Genomic DNA, 10,903 nt, shown 5'->3' on the forward strand with positions numbered 1-10,903 from the left:
ATTAAAAGAAAAATGACAAAATAACCTTAACAAAATAGTTAAGTCCTTTTTTGGAATTTACACTCCAAACAGCCATTTTTAAAACAGCTTATCCAAATGCTTAATGTAGTTTTAAAAATAAAAAACGTTTTTGGTTTAATTCAATTCCATTCCAATTTTCCCATTAGAACAAAATATAATGGTCGACGTGTCATTAAACAGTTGAAGTGTGATGTGTAGCTCTTGCCCAAACGACAACTCCTGTTCTGATGAACAAAAAGTCTAGCTGTCGTTTTAGCAAATAAGTGTTATTCTCTGAGTTGAATATTGCTAAACAAGATGTCGTCAGCTCAAGAGGGTTGAAGTTGTTAGATAGATAGTTTTTTTGTTAGTGTTTCTGTTATATTGAGGTTCTAACATTTCTCTTTAAAAAAAATTCCTACAAAATCAGTGTGTGCAATAGTGAATTCTTTCTCCCATTCTTTAACGTACTCAAACTTTCCTCTGTTTTCACCTCTCTTCTTTCGCTGCATAAACTTCCATTCTCATTGCACCAATTTCATCTCATAAAGTTCTCAACACTTAAGCAATAGAGACTATACTAATAATTTTAATACAATTATTATTCGTGCATAACAAAAAGCATATTGAGCAATATGATATAAAGTTCTAAACAGAATATATATAACTATATAAGAAAGACCCAACTTTTAAAATATAGTATATAATGTACGTACATTAATTAAAGCCCATTTTATCATATACTAGCAACAAACTTTTTTAAATGATTCAAAGAAATTGACTTCAATTAGTTGATAAATTTTTAATAAATTATAATATAATAGAATATGAATGACTATGTCTGCATGCATGCATTATTGTTTTGCGACCGACTATGTTGTCAGTTATGGCATAATAGCATGAAATGATGATTAGATTTGCCTCATAAATTAAAGGGGGAAAAAGAAAGTTTATTGTGGGTTTGTGGGTTTTATTTTCTTTTATTACAAGATACAACTGAAAGGATGATGTAGGGATTATTGGTCTCTAAATGCAGAGTCTAATCATCAACACCTGTCCCTTTTCCCAAGAGGACAGTCCTGCCAAGTCGTGGTCCCTGACTCCCTTGCCACCGGCCTGCATTTTGCCTCTGTGTTCATCTACTCCTTCTATTGGTCCTATCATCTTGCACATTGCACAACAATATTGATGATGGTCTAGCTGGGAAGTCTCTAATATTCAAAAAAGTAAGAATGATGTGTGCTTCAATTTTTATTTTGCTTATTGAATGCTGCGCCTGAATTGAAAGTTTGTTTATGTTAACTTAAATATATATATATATATATATAGCAGTTTATTTTCACTTACTTTATGTATAACTTATTAAATCAAAGAGGAAGAAGAAGGCAATCTCATGCTAAAATCCCATTTCAACAATAGAAATTCATGAGAAAAGAAAGTATGTTAGAGATATATTAGTCTAATAGTATAGGCCTAATTTCAGTCTTATTTTGTGTGTAAGTCAAGTCTCTTGTAGTATAAGTCTATTAAGTAAAGTTAGTGTGTGGCTAGTTTATGATTTAGCCAAACATATATGCCAATGTTGGGTTCATTGTAATACAGGATTTATACTTCACTTTTATAATAAAGATATAACCTTAAGGGAATTTTTTTTTAGTGGACTTAAGCCATCAAGCTAAACCATGTACCTTTCATGTTTTTCTATTACTCTATTTGATGCAAAAATCAATCTCTAATAAAGTATATATACCTTAATCTATGAATATTTTTAATTTTTATGTAATAGATTTCACTTACCAAAGGTAAAGGAAATCAAATGTTAAACTTGATCTGGAAGAAAAAACAATTATTATATTTAGGTAATCGTCTTAACTTAAACCTTGCATTGTTGGTCAAGGGACATAATTCAGATGCCTTTGGATTCCAACCCTATAATGAATAATGAGTCCTCACAACGTGATACTCAAATAGGCAACAACGCCAATCGTTAGTGGCTCTCTTGAACCTGGCAAAGTGGCAATATACTAGTCCAAAAATGTGCAATTAATCATGTCCCTGTGGGACCTGGGTTCTACATTATCCAAAATTATCTTTGTTATTAGAGGTGATGTGTCTATATTCTATATCACATTGGTTTCTAGTCTATAGAAGCATATGAATTTGAATATTCACTGCTCCCTTTCTACAAACATTGCTTCTGCTTATAAATATATTGTTTTGTTCCTTCTGCTTTTCTCTCTCTTTCATTTTTTTTTTCTCCCTTTCATACTGCTTGCATGTATGTAGACTAAGACTGTTCAGTGTTTTGTCTTTTTCATTTTTCCCAAGATTTAGCATGTTTTCTTGTTTTCAAACATAGATAATAGATTTACCACGCTCCTAGCTTAATTATGGAAATTATTCTAGGTTTAGGGAAAAGCCAAAAAGGGTTATTCGAACCTTAAATGTTTTTATTAGAAATAGAAAAAAAAAATCATTTGAATTAGTTGATAATTATCTTTATAATTTTTAGTATCACATAACAGGTCCTAAAGGAGTAATACTAGAAACACAATTTTTCTATAATTGATTAAGAGATGATAAATTGTAATTGATATAGCATTATTAATTTTCAAATAAATACATTATTTTTATTATGAATCAATCACTACTCATGAAAATTTTTGTATCCTTAGAGACTTGTTCAAAAACATTAATAGAGAGAGAGAGATAGAGACAGAGACAGAGACAGAGAGAGTTTCCTGATTGAGAAATATGAAGTTTCTGACTAGGCTTAGGGACCCTTGATTGTTTCTCATGTTGTTGATTTTGTCCCACTTTTAGATGCTATCATATGTTCCACCATCATAAGGTGTCCACCTCCCTTTTCATCTCAGCCAATCTTCTCTACTAATCTCTAGGAAATGTAAGCTCATAACCTTTTGTTTTTATTGTTTATTGTTTTTTAATCTCTTTAGATTTCATTGGGTTCAGCTTAATACTCATTCTCAAAGCATGCAAGGAAAAAGAAATATGTCTGTTGTGGACTTCATGTCGTAATTAATTCATGTTTAGAGGGACAGCTCCAAATAGTGTTGTGAAATATGATTACTTTCTTCTTCTTTTTTTGACATGAAATATGATTACTTAAAATGAAAAATGAAGTACAGAAATCTATATACATAGGATTCGACTATATGCAAGGAAATATAAACAAAAACTTTCTGGCCACTCCTTGAAAATCTAATTTATGGAGTACGAAAATTTTCTCAAAGGCTAGTCCACAACTCTAGTGGTTCACAGAGCCTCATGTTTCTAGCTTTCATGTCTACCATTTAAGTTAATGGAAGTTGTTTTTTTTTTTTTTTTTTAATAATTTTTTTTTAGCACAAGTCAATGAAAGTTGGAGAATAGTTTTGAACAACATTGTCACATGTTAAATTCTTTATTGTCTAGGCCTCTCCAGTATTGGTTCATCAATAGATAGATGTTGCCATGACTGCTCTCCTTCACTCTTTTTCTTCCAGCAAAACATTGTCTCATGTAAATATTCAAATTGCTTGTGATCACTCTGTGGGTGTGCTTGCTACATGACCCTTGTTTGTTCTTAACACCAAAGATGCTAGTAGAGCAAGATCATTTCAGACAAATAAGGGAGTAGAAAAAATATCCAACAAGAAGTACACAGGCTATGTTTTATTTTCCCATCTCCCAAACAAAAGAACAATATAATAGGAGGAAAAGAAGAATAAAGAATAAGTGTGGTTACATCCATTACTGATGCCGCACATACAAGATGAGAAACAATAACCTAGAATACCCTATTAAGTAATCATTCTTAACAATGAAAGAAGGCCTAAGCAACAAAACCTACATGAGAATAATCAATGTAAAGACTTAACCACTAAGGCATTGCCATGAATTTTGTGCCCAAACCTGCAGAATAGTAAGGTAACACAAAAGAGAACTAAATACATATATATATATATATATATATATATACTGATATTTCGCACTTCACAAAGTACAAGGATTTTTCTTCATCTATCAACAGTAAAATCAGGTTCAACTGGCTTCTGTAATGAGTTTCAAATGTCAAATTGACTCCCACACCTCTTGCTTCCACCTCTCCTAGTGCTTGCTGCCAATTTTGCTGCATACGTTGTAAAGCTTGACCCATATGGAGGGAAGGATGAACTCTCTTCTAGTGCAGATTTAGGCACAGATGCCACCAGACTCTCCCTCTTCTTGAGCTCAGCTGCTTCTTTCAGTCTTTTATGTCGAAACCAAGCTGCTTGTATAAAACATGCAGCCCATGTCCTCCATTGGTGAGAGTGAAACCTAAGTGTCTGCCTGAGTTTCTTGCTGTGCAGAGTGCGGAATTGGGCTGCTACAAACTGCAAGTCCTCAGCAATGAGAGCAAAAGCTTCAACTTCGGTGATGGCTTTTACTGTGCGTGTAGATGAAGGAAGCACAACATTTGGACAAGGGTCCAGGGCCCAGGTTAGCAATTCTTCACCACAGAAGTCCCCTGCTCCAATGCTGCATGAATTGAAGAAACCAGTGCAACCACCATTGGTGGTGCAAGAGTCTAAGTGGCCTCGTACAATGAAAAGCATCTCATTGACAGGATCACCCTCACGAACTAGGCAAGTGCTAGGTGCACATAGGCAAGGTTTCAGCCTTTCACAGATGCATCTAGCATCCTGCCATCCATTTGATCAAAAAGTGGTACCTGTTTTACATTTGTGACAAGAAGTTCAAAATCAGAATAAGGTCTAATGACTGTTTTGTTTGTAATTGCAAGTTCATTGTGACCCATTTAATCTGAAAAAAAAGACAGATAAGAAAGGGATCTCTCTGATTGTAACTACTATAGTATGTCATGTAGGTATTATTTAAAGCAAGGAATTGAAATGAAACAAGGCATACATTGTACTCTGACCAGAAAATGTGATATTTGTTTTCCATCCATGCATTAGTAAATTATTTATAACAAATAGATTACTTTAATCACCATCAAGAATTGAGCTTAAGTAACTTGTTGAGAAGTTCACAAAATTGTTCTATTAATGGAAAAGAGAGAGGAAACCAAAACTTACTTTTCGAACTAGATCTAAACACAGGTGGCGTTTGATTTCTCGTCTGAGATCCATGGGGAGATCTTTAGGAATGGCTTCCTCATCAACTCCCTGAGTTGCAACCCATCTGTATTGATCATACCTTCGCACACTCTGCTTCAAGTCACATGGTAGTTGCCTGTGATAAATCCATTGTTCTGTATCAGTCCTCCTAGCTCTCCACTCTTCCAGTCTCATAGTCATGGATTGGAGGTACATCTGTCAAAATAAATGGCAAAAAAGGACTTAAAAATTTTGATAGAGAAAGTGTGTGAATAACCTTCACAAAGGAAAATGAATTCTGTCAGCTAAAAAAAAAAAAATCCAAGATCCAGCAGCTTAAGTTAGAAACTTTACTGTAAAATTTAACAGAGCAGTGCTGAAAGTAGTGATCTTCCAATTTCTAATTAACAATTCTGTTTTAACATCTATTTCTTTGTCATAATGGAATGATTTTAAAGAACACCAAAGAAACTTGAAATTAATTGAATGTAGCATCAACTAAGAACAGTATGAACCTTGCATAAAAACATATAAACTTATCTAGGTGTGAACCTTTTATGAGGCCTAACACTAGCAGCACAGAGCCATACATTCTGAAGATGAATTTCTAGGACCTGAAAAGATGTTCTCTAACAGCTAGACCTACCTGCATATTCCCTATAAGCAGTGCAAAAAGCACCAATCCAAGGATCACAATGACAAAAGCAAAACTTATTTCGCCAATATAAGCACTTGTGATGAGATTCTGTCCCAAACTGCTGCAAAATTGATAGATTTGGTTAGAATAAGAAACATGGGAGAGTGAATTTCATTTTCTGAGAGCCAGGGGGAGAGGGGGGGAGGGGGGGGGGGGGGGGGGGGGGGGGGGGGGGGGGGGGGGGATTGTGGAATCAAATTTGATATAAACCATTCTATATTGCATTGCATAAACATAAGGATGAATGCATCTTGTTTCTAATAGCATTTGAGATGAAACTATTACTAAACAAATTTCAATTCACTCTAATCAATCAATATATATATATAAATGCAAAGAACTCATGCAGGGGAGAATGAGGTCCTACCATGCGGCGCTCTATTTGAGCTTTATTAGACCAATTATTGCATTTGACCTTCCAAATCGCCTTCACTTGAAAAATAAATTCCAACGTCCTTTAAGAAAATGAAAAGATGCACATTACTTATTGCTTTAGCAAAATCCAATTCACCTCTTTCTCTTTCTTAACTCTTCAGTTCCCCTTTGAATTTGATGCACACTAATATATTTCTTTATATATATATATATATATATATGTGCAGAGACCTCATGCTCTGCCATGTGGCGCTCTGTTAGACCAACTAGGAAGTTGCCCGCACGATGCGCGGATAATGCTATATAAGCTTTTACATAAGATGATTTTGAAAAATGTAGTAAATATATTATAACACAAACGGTGAATATTTTCATTGCTAAAATCACCTACAATTATAGCCGAAACTTAAGAACAAGTAGGCATATTTTGTTCCCTACCATTAGTTGATCATGAACCCAATTAACTGTAAGCATATGTTGTACATATCAGACTCATTGAACCTATCACTTTTCATATGAAATTTCTAACCAAGGCATTGATCTCATCAAGCATCCTCAATAATATTTTAACTATATATAGTAGTGTCAAGGTCACATAGTTGAAGAAAAACCCTGTTTTGCACACCCAAAGAGATTTTTTTTTTTTTTTTTTTTTTTTGAGAAGGCGCCAAAGAGATTGATAATGGGCTAAGTGCTTTGCCTAGACATGACTCACTATGTGACCTTGACACTACCATATATAGTTAAAATATTATTGAGGATGCTTGATGAGATCAATGCCTTGGTTAGAAATTTCCTATGAAAAGTGATAGGTTCAACGAGTCTGACATGTACAACATATGCTTGCAATTAATTGGGTTCATGATCAACTAATGGTAGGGAACAAAATATGCCTACTTGTTCTTAAGTTTCGGCTATAATTGTAGGTGATTTTAGCAATGAAAATATTCACCGTTTGTGTTATAATATATGTACTACATTTTTCAAAATCATCTTATGTAAAAGCTTATATAGCATTATCTGCACATCATGCGGGCAACTTCCTAGTAATTTCAAAAGGATGAGGTTTTTGCAAATTTATTATCAGGGTTGATACTGATCCTCTCTCTTGTAATAGTACCATTTGTAAGGATGGATATTTCCTTCAACTAATGAGTAACGTAATGAAACAGTTGGCAGTTTTCATACTGTAATGTCTAGTCCAGCCAAAGAGATAGTTACCTCAGATTCCTCAGGCCCCACCAAACACAGAAGTAGTATTTGTTGAACCTTGAGGCTGTAGTTCCAGAAGTCACTGCCTCTCCATAAATGCCAAACTAAAAGAAGTCACTAGTTCCATCACATAGACTTGAGATATTGCTGGATTTGAACCAAGCAGCTCTTATAGGGTTATCTGCATCACTGCAATATAAAAACCAATATTTGCAATCATGTTGTTCAAGACTGCAAACTTTCATCCAACATTCTTCCTGTCGTAGAATGGATAAGAGGTACCAACAAGATCCTAAAACCTTTTCAACAATAACAAAAAAGAAAGAACAAGTGAAGTCAAATTTACATAATTCTGACCTAATCACAGAAACCAATCAAGCTCATAAGAAATCCCACATTCGCAAACATTAAACAGAATAAAATCTTTTAGACAATGCAGACTATCTAAAAATACTTTAGCATTTACAGGTACTTATTGACTGCATCACAAGTCTCAGTCAAGAAAGTCATTTTTAATTGTAACTTACATGACTTGCCAACATACAGAGCATCAGATTGTATACAGCTCCAGCCCAGGCTGTTTCCATCATAACCCCATTGGCGTTGACAATTTCAGATGTGAGTGGATAGATATGATATAATCTCAGGAGGTACTGGAAAATGATAAGGAAGCGAACAACAATACTTGTAGGGGTAATTTCTGAACCTCTTAAATTTGGGATTGCAGCCCAAATCAATATCTGCCATAATATGGAAGCTTAAACATATGAGGCTATGATGTTTAGAATTACAAGTTTACATTCATCCAAATAAAAATTTAAAAAATATATATATTGCAAGTTTACAACTGTGTCTAGTGAACCTACTTAGCATTCTCTGTAATGGTGGCATTGTAAGTTTAATTTAGCAAAGGGCAAAAAATATGAATTCTCAAAACATATATTAGAAAATCAGAAGAGGACTAATCAATTAATCGTGTCCCCCTTTTATTTGTTGAGTCAATCATGTCCTTTTTTGACAGTATAATTGGATAGTATCCAAGAATACCTACAAACAGGCCTTGATGCACTTTCTGAATGCAAAGGAACGCAGAAGAATGAATTCTTTTCGAGCAAAATGTGTGCACAAGAACCCAAGAAGAAATAGAATTCCAATCTTGGTATATTCAAAGCATAAATGTACAGAAAACTAGCTACATACCTGAGGAAGGGGTAGGGCAGTCACAGGGTCTAGCCAAAAGCCTTTGCGAAGGTATCTTGAAGCAATCTTTGAAGGGTCAATAACAAGATCTCCTCTCCCAAATACTCGAGAGGAAGGAGCAACATAAGCCGTTCGAAATCTAACAAAAATCTGAACAATGTAAAATGCATCAATCATTGACCAAATGATAGTAAGGGCTACTTCAAGGGACTCCATATTTTCAATGCATGCCTCTTCCTTAGCCACTAGTAAGTAAAAAAACAAGGGGTCCACGAAAAGAGAAAGCAAACACGCCAACAAGAAGATTTTGTTCCATCTGTTTAAAACAGGTCCCCGAGGATCCAATATTATCTTCTTTACCACATCATAATCCTCAGAGAAGACATTGGAAAGTTCTCTTCCGAGAGAGTACTTGCCTATTGCATCTTCCTCAGTACTCTTCAGGCACATATCAGGTGCCTGTTTATCATTGATGTTATGAGTTGGCATTAACAAATGACTATCATTGGGTGGTGTACAGTTTGCAGTTTCAAGATCATCTTGAAATCTGAAAGTTCAAAATATTAAGAATTTCAGTACAATATTGAATAAGGAATTGTGAATACCAAATTCTCTACACTTTTGATGATCAATGCTCAAAGTGATTATCAGTGCATGCTATAACTAAAATATTATCAGCTTTACGTCATGATCCTTGCTAGAGCAAACATACCTCACAGATCTTGATCTACCAGTAGCCATAGCGTTTGAGAAAAAGCAGAGATGTGTCTTCAATCAGTGGATTTGATCTACCATGAAAATATACCGCAGCACCAAATTTATTAACCACCACAAGAACACTCAAGACACGTGAGTCAAGCAACTTTTTCTGTACATAGACTTGTTACAAATCATGTGAAAGGAAAAGTATACCAAATTTTTATAAGCCAAAAGTACTATCTCATTTTTCATGTAGAAAGTGAAGTTAACCTGTGAGTTTCATCACATTAGCTCTTAGCAAGTTGCAACAAAATAAATGTTTTAGTTTGTTTCATAACATTGTTTCATGTTCAGATGAAATGTAAAGTAACACCAGATGCAATCCAGAACCACAAAAATCTTGAACAATGTAAAGTGGTCATTACTAATTCTTGCATTAACATGCCAGCTTAAAGGAGAAAAGGGTCACTCAAAATAACAATTATAAAGCAGAAAATTAGAAGAAGAAAAAATATCTATTAATTAGACAAAACAAAACCCATGAAGTTAAGAATGAAGCAGGCACAGAGTCCACTGAACAATTCAAAAGGACAGACATGAAAACTTACAATTAAGGAATGCTGAATATTCTCTCTATATCTTCATCTATGGGTTTTCACCATTTCAGTGGGAACCTTTATAAGGGAGTGTGAAGCTCATGGAACTTATAACTATGTATAAAGAAACCCATAAAAAATAAAAAATGGTAAAGGCATATAGAAGAGACTGTATTTATCTAAGGGGGGCAAGGTTACCCTTATTAAGAGTACTCTTTCTAGCCTGTCTACTTATTTTCTTTCTCTCTTCCCTATTCCAGTTAAGGTGGCCAAGCGGATGGAGGAATTACAAAGAAACTTTCTTTGGAATGGTATCGGTGACGAACGTAAACTTCATTTAGTTAATTGGTCGAAGGTATGTAGGCCAGTAAAGAATGGAGGGCTAGGCATTCGGTGCTTGAGAAGGTTTAATTCTGCCTTATTAGCAAAATGGTTGTGGCGGTATGGTGTGGAGATTGATGCCCTTTGGAGAAGGGTCATTGGGGCGAAGTATGGGAATGAGTGGGGTGGTTGGTGTACAAAATCCGTGTCTGGGGCATATGGTGTTTGTTTGTGGAAGTCCATTAGAAGAGGCTGGCTGAATTTTTCTAAGTTCCTTCGGTATGAGGTGGGTGATGGTACTCGTGTGAAGTTCTGGGAGGATGTGTGGTGTAGGGATCGTCCTCTTAAGGAGGCGTTTCCAGATCTATATAATATTAGTAGGACAAGAGATGCTTCGGTCTCTGAGGTTTTGTGCTATGCTAACGGGAGTATTTTTTGGGACTTACAATTTCGTCGCTTAGTGAATGATCAAGAGTTACAATCTTTGGATTCGTGTATGGTTTTGATCTATTCCACTAAGGTACGAGGTGTTGGTTGTGATAAACTTTGTTGGAAGTTGTCCAGCAGTCGGGGTTTCACGGTGAGCAAGTATTATCACTCCCTTTCCCCCTCTTCCGCCATTTCTTTCCCGTGGAAAATGATGTGGCAATCGAAGGTTCCCCCTCGGGTAGCTTTTTTCTCTTGGACTGCAGCTTTAGGCA

General features: G+C 35.1%; 1 pseudogene across 1 annotated transcript; it reads right to left on the bottom strand.

The window, feature by feature from the left end:
* Positions 1-3,601: 3,601 nt before the first annotated feature.
* LOC115968503 lies at positions 3,602-9,380 on the bottom strand (annotated as a pseudogene). The gene is made up of 7 exons (XR_004086750.1): positions 9,299-9,380; positions 8,587-9,133; positions 7,914-8,126; positions 7,396-7,685; positions 5,749-5,860; positions 5,082-5,318; positions 3,602-4,714 (listed from the first exon to the last, which is right to left on the bottom strand). The product of XR_004086750.1 is annotated as a protein CNGC15b-like (transcript).
* Between the last annotated feature and the right edge of the window lie 1,523 nt (positions 9,381-10,903).

This window comes from Quercus lobata, chromosome 11 (assembly GCF_001633185.2).
Source record: "Quercus lobata isolate SW786 chromosome 11, ValleyOak3.0 Primary Assembly, whole genome shotgun sequence".
In the NCBI taxonomy this organism is placed as follows: Eukaryota; Viridiplantae; Streptophyta; class Magnoliopsida; order Fagales; family Fagaceae; genus Quercus; species Quercus lobata.